This window comes from Belonocnema kinseyi, chromosome 9, assembly GCF_010883055.1.
Source record: "Belonocnema kinseyi isolate 2016_QV_RU_SX_M_011 chromosome 9, B_treatae_v1, whole genome shotgun sequence".
Classification (NCBI taxonomy): domain Eukaryota; kingdom Metazoa; phylum Arthropoda; class Insecta; order Hymenoptera; family Cynipidae; genus Belonocnema; species Belonocnema kinseyi.
The window spans coordinates 32523730-32532250 of NC_046665.1; positions in this window are offsets into that span (position 1 = coordinate 32523730).

Genomic DNA, 8521 nt, shown 5'->3' on the forward strand with positions numbered 1-8521 from the left:
TCCCTTGCCTTACCGCTTCTTCACCCTTCCTGACGCGCCACTCGACACCGGGCCATGCACAACTGGTCGTTGTGTCCTTCTGGAAATTTCCTCCTTATCTAATTCACTACTAGCACCGCCGATTTAAAACAAAACGCGATCGAGGAAGCCCTTAAAGAGCGCCAATCCGGACATTTAGGGCAGGAGAAGACCTACCGTAGGGTGGCTCTCCGGTACTACAGGTCGGTGATATTCCGTGATGTCGTGGACTACGTTAAGGGTTGCTTCACTTGTCAGAAATGCAAAGTAGAACAGAAGCGTCCAGCAGGCATGATGGGCCAACCTGTTGTGGAACAGCCATGGACAGTGGTCGCGGGCGATGTGATGGGGCCATTTTCGAAAAGCAAGGCAGGTTACAGATATGTTTTGGCGTTCCAAGATCTTTTTACTAAATGGGCGGAATGTATCCCTATTCGTACGGCAAATAGCGTCACGGTGAGAAGGGCTTTCGAAGATCTAATTGTGTCTCGTTGGGGATCGCCGGAAGTAATTCATACAGATAATTGCACAGAGTTCACCAATAGAATATTAGGGCAAATGAGTAAGCAAATCGGGATTGTTCACACTACCAACCCCGTGTTCCATGCTCTAGAAAACCCTACAGAGCGCGTGAACCGTGTCCTAAAGACGATGATCATTTCCTTTTTAAGGGAAAATCATAGGGATGAGGATTTCTATCTACCTGAGTTTAGGTTCGCTTATAACACAGCCGTAAATGGCACCCTACAGGCTTCCCATACCGAGGAATGGGCCGAGAAGGTCACTAGGTTAGACCACGCATTAGATAACGCAAAGAAACGCGATAGGAATTTCAGAGTGGGTTAATTTAGTCCTTAGGCCCAATGGAAACTTATCCAAAAAGGCCAGCCACATTGCGGGTAAATTGTTTTCGAAATTCGAGGGCCCTTTCACGATCAAGCGCCGACTACCTCCAATTGTTTTCACTCTCATAGACGCAGGGTTTAGGTTTATCGGTAAAGAACACATAAAGAACCTGAAACCTTTCGTTGCGCCCGGGGATGACCTGTAACTCGGATTATAGAAGCCTACCTCCTTTCATTTCAGGAGTAGATTAAATATTAGGATACCGTCGTGAAGGAGGTTCCCGATTTTTTCCGCCTCGGGTACGTTCCCAAGCCCCCGGGATACTGGAACTGGAAGTACCGGGAATGCGAGGCCTCCCTCGCTGATCAAGAGCCGAAGTCGCCCTCGAATGGCCGTGCGTCCCTTTCCATCCAACCGGAGCCTCGCCCATCGGTCAGCAGGGCCACCGACCCCGAAACTCTTCTATAACCTCCGGGCACTCAAGAGGAGGACTTTCCGACAGTGGGATTTTTTTCGCGCTTCATCTTCGGACAAGTTGCCGGCGCAGATACAGTCCTCAAACCTTCCCGCGGCGCTTACCCAAATCGCTCAAGCGTCAGGTGGACCCGCTAAGTTGTCTTTAACTGGTTCTCTCGCTGATCACTTTAATTGCATCCAGGCAGTGGTTCGGCCCTTCGCAGCCCATCGCCAATTCGATGAACGCTAGCAGTGGCTCAAGGAGAGTGCACCTAAGCTTGAGCCCTACTCTGGTCCCATCCCGTAGCGGTGCTTTATCTGACATGAGCCGGGGCATAAGCAACAGCAATGCCCCGAGGTCAGATCAGGCATCGTGCTTTGCTACGGGTGTAGCCAGAGGGGCTTTACAAAGGCGACGTGCCCGAACTGCAGTCGCCTCTGGCGTACTGACCTAGCGATGGTCAGAGGAGCCGAGCTGGATGCTGGACGGTGTTTATTAATAGATCTTTATTTTTTTGTATCGTTTGTTATTTCTTTTGGGTTATCTCAACTCTTTTGTAACACGACACAGAAAGATTAAGTAAAAATAATTTATGTCTGATTGATTGAGAAATGGAAAAGAAAACCGGAATGATAAGGAGAGAAGTGTATTACAAAGGGGTAAGCGTTAATTTTGTACTCTGACGGAGGGTTTTGGCGGCCTATCATTAGCTTATTTATAATAAAATTTCCGCCAAGACGATGTTTAGACGTTATTGTGTTCTTTTTTTGATTTATCGGTAAAATGTCGCGAGGGTTAGATTTCTTTCCCTTATTTGTTAGTGGTCCTTTGTCACCGAATCTCTTATTTTACCGAAAGTACGGTTTCATTGTGTCGCATCGCGCCTCGTGGTCGGTGGTAGTTTGTATCTTTCTGGGAACCGACCACGATTCATTTAAGGCTGAGAAGATTGGGGTTCCTTTTTTTTCCTATTTAAATATATAAATCATTTATTTCCGGTATTTTAGATTCTAATTCGCGTTCAAAATTGTTTGTTGAGTTGGCATCGGTAACCTCTTCAGGCGAGTCACGTTTCCGAGACAGTTACGTTAGGGAACTCCTTGTATAAACACAGATATAGTAAATTTGTTGAAGTGTACCGGGATATAAGTTGTTGAATAAACAATGTATCCATTGATGTGATATGATGTGTTTGAGTCTTTAAACATTCTTTTAGGTGAGGAATAACCCACTCCCCTCAATAATTTTAATATTCAGGATCACAGGAAAAAATTAGGAAGTGTTAGTCTAATTTTCAATTTCGACTTTTTTGTGTACTATCTCAGGCCTTTCGCCAAGATAACCGCTTGGGCATATCTTTACAAAGTTAGGTTTTTCTCTTTCTTTTTTCAACTTAGCTTAGGTAAGGGGCTAACCTCCCTCCCCCAGGACTGAGTTGAGGTAGGCCAATTTTAAATTAATAATAGTAATGTGATATTTCAACGGGCAGGAATTCCCGGAAAAAACAAAACTCCTTTCGCCGACGCATCTCACCTTGTTCACGGACGTTTTCCTTTTCGCGTCTTTGCTTTTACTTTGCTCACCTTAATAAAACAAGAAAACGATTATGCAGCGGTCACTCCCACAAAAAAAATTTTTTTGTAATACGGGTTTTGCGGAAAAACAACACTGAGAATATAAAGTGATAAGAAATATGTATTTTACATTTCTTTACAAAACACATGTAGCCGAACGGAAATCCGAATACATACAGAACTCGCCGCATGCTCATCGCCTTAGCGCGACAAAAAACAAGTGGTCAAAAAGCGGGGATAAGTACGATTATGGGAGAACGCAGTGCAGGCGCCCTGTAACTCTCACATTTTCTTAATTTATAGGAATTTCAAAGATCCAACATCTTCAGCCACTTCTCTTATGGTAATTCGGCGATTTTTCAACACCATTCCTTCCACTGCTTGAACGTTTTTATCTGTTGTTGACGTGCTGGGACGTCCAGGGCGAGGTTCGTCTTCGACATCCTCTCGGCCTTCTTGGAAAGGCTTGTACCACTTATACACATTTTTCTTACTCAGAGTAGACTCACCGTATGCAACTGTCAACATTTAAAGAGTTTTAGAGCACTGGATTCCATTTTTCACACAAAATTTAATGCAAACTCTTTGCTCCATGTTTTTCGAAAGAAGAAAATCGCCGAGCACACCAAACCCTTCTAACCTTTTACGCCTCTGCCAGAAAAACAACACGAGCTATATAGTCAAAACTGTGAACATATGATCGTGACGAGTGTACCAACACAACAAAACAAAAAATTTTAAACTTAAATGTACTTAGCCCGCGAAAATTGAAAAGTCACCTTACTTTTTGAACACACCACGTATACGTATATCAATCGATAATTTTTGGGTGTCAGCCAGGGCCTTTAAATCGTCTAAAAAAACCCTTAGCCCGGCGAAATGTAAAGAAAATAGGATTCACCAGTAGCCTGAAAACGAGGGAAGCAAACAGGGGGAGAATGAGGACGGGGATTATAGGAAAATCTCAGAAGAGAGTTAGGAAGTTCTCAGGGAAGGGTCAGGAAAAAGTTAGAGACGGGATTGTTAAGGACAAGAACAGCCAAATTTATGTAAACATTTGAAATTCTCGGAAAATTTATTAGCGAATAATCATTAGAGGTATAGGAATCCGCACTCTGAACCAGGTCAAAAAAAACTTAACTCGTAAACTCAAGACGACAAGGAGAGGTTAGGTTGAGACCACTTGGTCGATTTCATCGCGATACAAAAGGAGAAACAGAACATTTTACAGGAACCCGATACACACTGACTCTAATTACACGAAATCATATAGAAGACAAAAAGGACAAGCCAATAATCCGGAACCAATCCAATACAATCCAATCCATACAAATCCAATCTATACATCCAGGATTTTTCTCAAAAAGCTCGGAGCAAGTGTCGCCTGTCAGGCCAAGAACGAAAGTGAGAAATTGACATGTCCTGTGCAACGCGCCTAGACCGTCAACTCAACGACTTTCTCGCGTCAGGGCGCGTTCACAGAACCTCTAGCGGCAACGCACTACCGGAGAAACTCGGAACCACTGATAATTACCATCTAAGAGTCATTTCTACAATAATTTACTAAAGAAATTGTTAAATAACAGTACAATCCACAATGACTATTAGTAGTAAGTGAGTTTCTCTTGTTTCCAAAACAAAACGGCCGGGAAGTAAATTGATTCTTGAAATATGTCAAAGTTCCTGAGTTTTAGCAATAGGCAAGAAAATTTGAAATTACAAAAGAATTAATATGAATTTTACATGTATATCACTAGAAGGTTTATAAAAAATTATTAATGCATTTATTTTTTGTTCGGCACAGAACTCGAACAAACATGAATCACAGCGCCACTATCGTGATAATTCCAGAACTAAAATTAATAATTAAAAAAAAGTACGTTTGATCATGGTTTTATAAGCCAAATATTAAACTGACATCAAAATTAAAGTTTTAACGCGCCCGAGTGCAGTGCGCCTAGTGGATAAAGCATGAACAGATCTCTTATAACTAAAATATAAACTATTGTCAATAACCTAACATCATTTACTGGAATAAATCATGGCAATGTTCACACTGAAACCCGATTCCAATCTTTATGAATCTTTTCGGAAGAAAGTTTAATAGATCGCGAAAGTTTGCCGGCCTCGGTTTCGCGCGGAGAAATTCAAATGAAGCCTGAGCAGCATAAAACAATAAAATCAAATAACTACATTCACAGGCTCGTACCTAAAAATCTAAGACCTAAGCGATTGTATGGAAAGCCAAATATAAGTTATTTACCGCCAGCACGTCGATAACCTAAACTTGGCTTGAACTTCCCAGAGCTCCACTCGGCAGCGCGTCACCTAGTGAGACCGAACTAAAACAAAAATATAGTTTCCATTAATCTACTACTCGTTTGGCGACGTAAATGCTAAAACAATCCTGGCCTGAACGTGGATTATGAATTTCCGTTCTGAATATGAAATGAAAAATATCCGAAACTCTAGTAATTCGCCGTGACTCTAGTTTTCGAGCGGGAAAATTCGAAAAATCTATAACTGAAATGGAAAGTTAAGTTCAAGAGCTAATTACCAGGTCCCATTGCCATACATCCATAATCCACGTGAATCCATCACTCTGACATACAAATATAAATAGCCTATTAACTAATTTCGACCACAAAGGGCGCGCATGCGTATAGTTTCAAGTTCCTTAAGCTTACGGCATAAACAGAGTTACTGATTTTACATTTTATAACCTTCGGGTAATCGCTCGTTGCATAGTCGAATCTCGATGTTGATGTCCAGACGATTTTCCATCCGAAGACCGACGACGCCCCGCTTGCCAAGTTTCCGATCGTTAGTTGTAAATCTTCCCCAATGTGATGTAGTAGGATCCGGGTAGCATTTGGTGGTGCGACAACTCCCTGGTATGGTATTTGCAATGTTGTCAAGATGGCGACGTACTGCGAGAGTGTTGGTTGGCCAAAACTGTGCTCTGACCATATCCGGTAACTGTAGTGGTACAGTTACTGGACTGGTTCTTGGTAGCCATACCATGAAGTGGCAGTTGTAGTGGTGACGTCAGACCTCGGCGACAAGATGGAGAGAGAAAACTGTGAATTCTCAACCGAGTGAAAAACGCTCCCTTGATGAGAAGTTGAAGCCTGCATTCTCGTGCTGAGATCGGAAACTAGAGGCACAAGATGGCTGGAATGTGGTTGGTAATAAGTCATTAACCCTGGTCGTTGGTAGATCCAGCAAACCCTTGGAAGTGACAGCTCATCCCTTAAGTCCGTGGCGTTGTTATCATTCTCAGAGATTTGAAGGTGGTGGATAAGCTATGCAGCAAACATTCGGAAGGTATAAATAAACAGTTAACAATATTTGATGAGTGCCCTGTGGTCGAGACTTCCGTTCTTGGTCGTGGTCATGTCGTTCGCGAATCAATAAATAAATCACCTTTTAAAAGTGACAGGTCAATAAAATGTACCCTGTCACATAATGAAGAAAGAGTAGGGGGAAAGAGAGGCTGGTGGGACGAGTAATGCTGGGAGAGTAAAAAGAGAATGAAAGAGTGGGTAAACAAATGGAGAAAAGGAGAAATGAAGAATAAGGAGTATAACGGGAGGAAAAAGGAACATGAGAAAATGCTGATAAGAAAAAGACAAAGTGGAAAGGAAGAATATAAATCAGAAGTAGAAAAAGCGATCAAAGAAGGTAGGTTGTGGGATGTGATAAATAGGGATAGAGGGGAAAGGAAGGGCGTTGACGAAGAAATAGAAATGGAGGAATAGATGGATTATTTTAAGGGTCTATTAGGGGGAGAGCAAAATAAGATGAAAGGGGAAAAGTGTAGGATAGTCCAAGGAGAAATGGAGGAAGGGAACGAGATAACAAGAGAAGAAGTGGATGAGGTAATTAATAGGCTAAAAAGAAACAAGGCGACAGGAGAAAAGGGGATGGAAAATAAAGCGATGAAGTATAGAGGAGAAGGGATGGTATGTAAAAGATCTGCAACAATGTCTGGAAAGGGAAAGGTTAGTCTGAAGATTGGATGACAAGACTGGTGATGCCGCTTGTGAAGAAAGGGGAAGGAAAGAAGGTAGAGGAATACAGAGGAATATGCAGGATCTGCATCAAGGTCTGGAAAGGGGAAAATTAGATGGAAGAGTGGTCGACGGGACTGGTGGTACCGCTTGTCAAGAAAGATGAAGAAAAGAAGGTAGAGGAATACAGAGGGATCACTCTCATGTCAGTCGGCTATCAAATATATGCAGAAATCTTAAGAAAAAGGTTGGAGAGTGAGGTAGAACAAAAGAAAGTATCCCACATAATAAGACGGGATTTAAAAAAGGATGGGAACTATAGACAACATCTACGTACTTAACTACTTAGTTAACAGAAATTTGGGTAGATGGAAGGGAAACTAGTCGCTTTTTTAGTAGATTTTAAAGCAGCGTTTGACTCTGTGAACAGAAAAGTGCTATGGCAGACATTATAAGAGAGGGGTGTAGAGGAAAAGTTGGTGGAGAGGATAAAGGACATTTTTACTGAAACCAGGATTAGGGTGAAAATTGGATAGAAAAAAGGACATGTTTTCTGGACAGGCAGAGGTCTAAGGAAAGGGTGCCCGTTGAGTCCATTACTATTTAATATCCTGCTGGCAGACTTAGAGGAGAGACTAAAGGAGAAAGGAAAAGGAGGAACGGTTTTGGGTAATAGCAAACTATACTCTCTAGCATACGCGGACGATGTAGTTCTGTTAGCAGATGATGAGAAAGGGATGAACCTAATGATGAGAATCTGGAAGAGTTTGTGGGAGCAAAAGATCTGACGGTGAACGTACGAGGGTAGTTCAATAAGTCCTTAAATGACCAACAGATGGCGCGCGAATCGCTCCAAATCATCTGTTTTCGGTCAGCACCACTCCCGACTAGATATATGGTGCAGTCACAGTCCACATCTTCTGAGTTCACGTGTTTTTATAACCAATTGAAAAAAAATTGTTCGTTAAGAAAAATGGAAAAAAACGAGTTCAGAGCGGTAATCAAACATTTTCATTTAAAGGGTTTAACTACATATGAGATAAAAAATGAATTGGACTCAGTTCATGGCACATCTGCCCCTGCCTTAGCAACGGTTTATAACTGGGAAAATGAATTTAAGCATGGTCGTACATCAATGAGTGACGAACCACGTTCAGGCAGGCCCGTAGAAGCAAGTACTTCCGAAATCATCAATAAAATCCACGATATGGTGTTGAAGGATAGAAGATTAAAAGTGCGTGAGTTAGCTGAGGCCACAAGGATATCTATAGGTGCAGTTGTTTCAATTCTACATGAAAAATTAGGCATGAAAAAGCTATCGGCAAGATGGGTGCCGCGTTTGCTCTCAGCTGAGAATAAACGCAATAGAGTGGTCACCTCTGAGGCTCTTTTGGCGCGCAACAGTGGGAATCGTGAGGAATTTTTTCGTCGATTTGTGACAGTGGATGAAACATGGATACACCATTACACTCCGGAGACAAAGGAACAATCCAAACAGTGGATTTCCACACGCGAACCAGCTCCAAAGAAGGCAAAGACCGTAAAGTCAGCTGGTAAGGTTCTGGCTACAGTTTTTTGGGATGCACGTGGAATTATACTTATTGACTACTTGG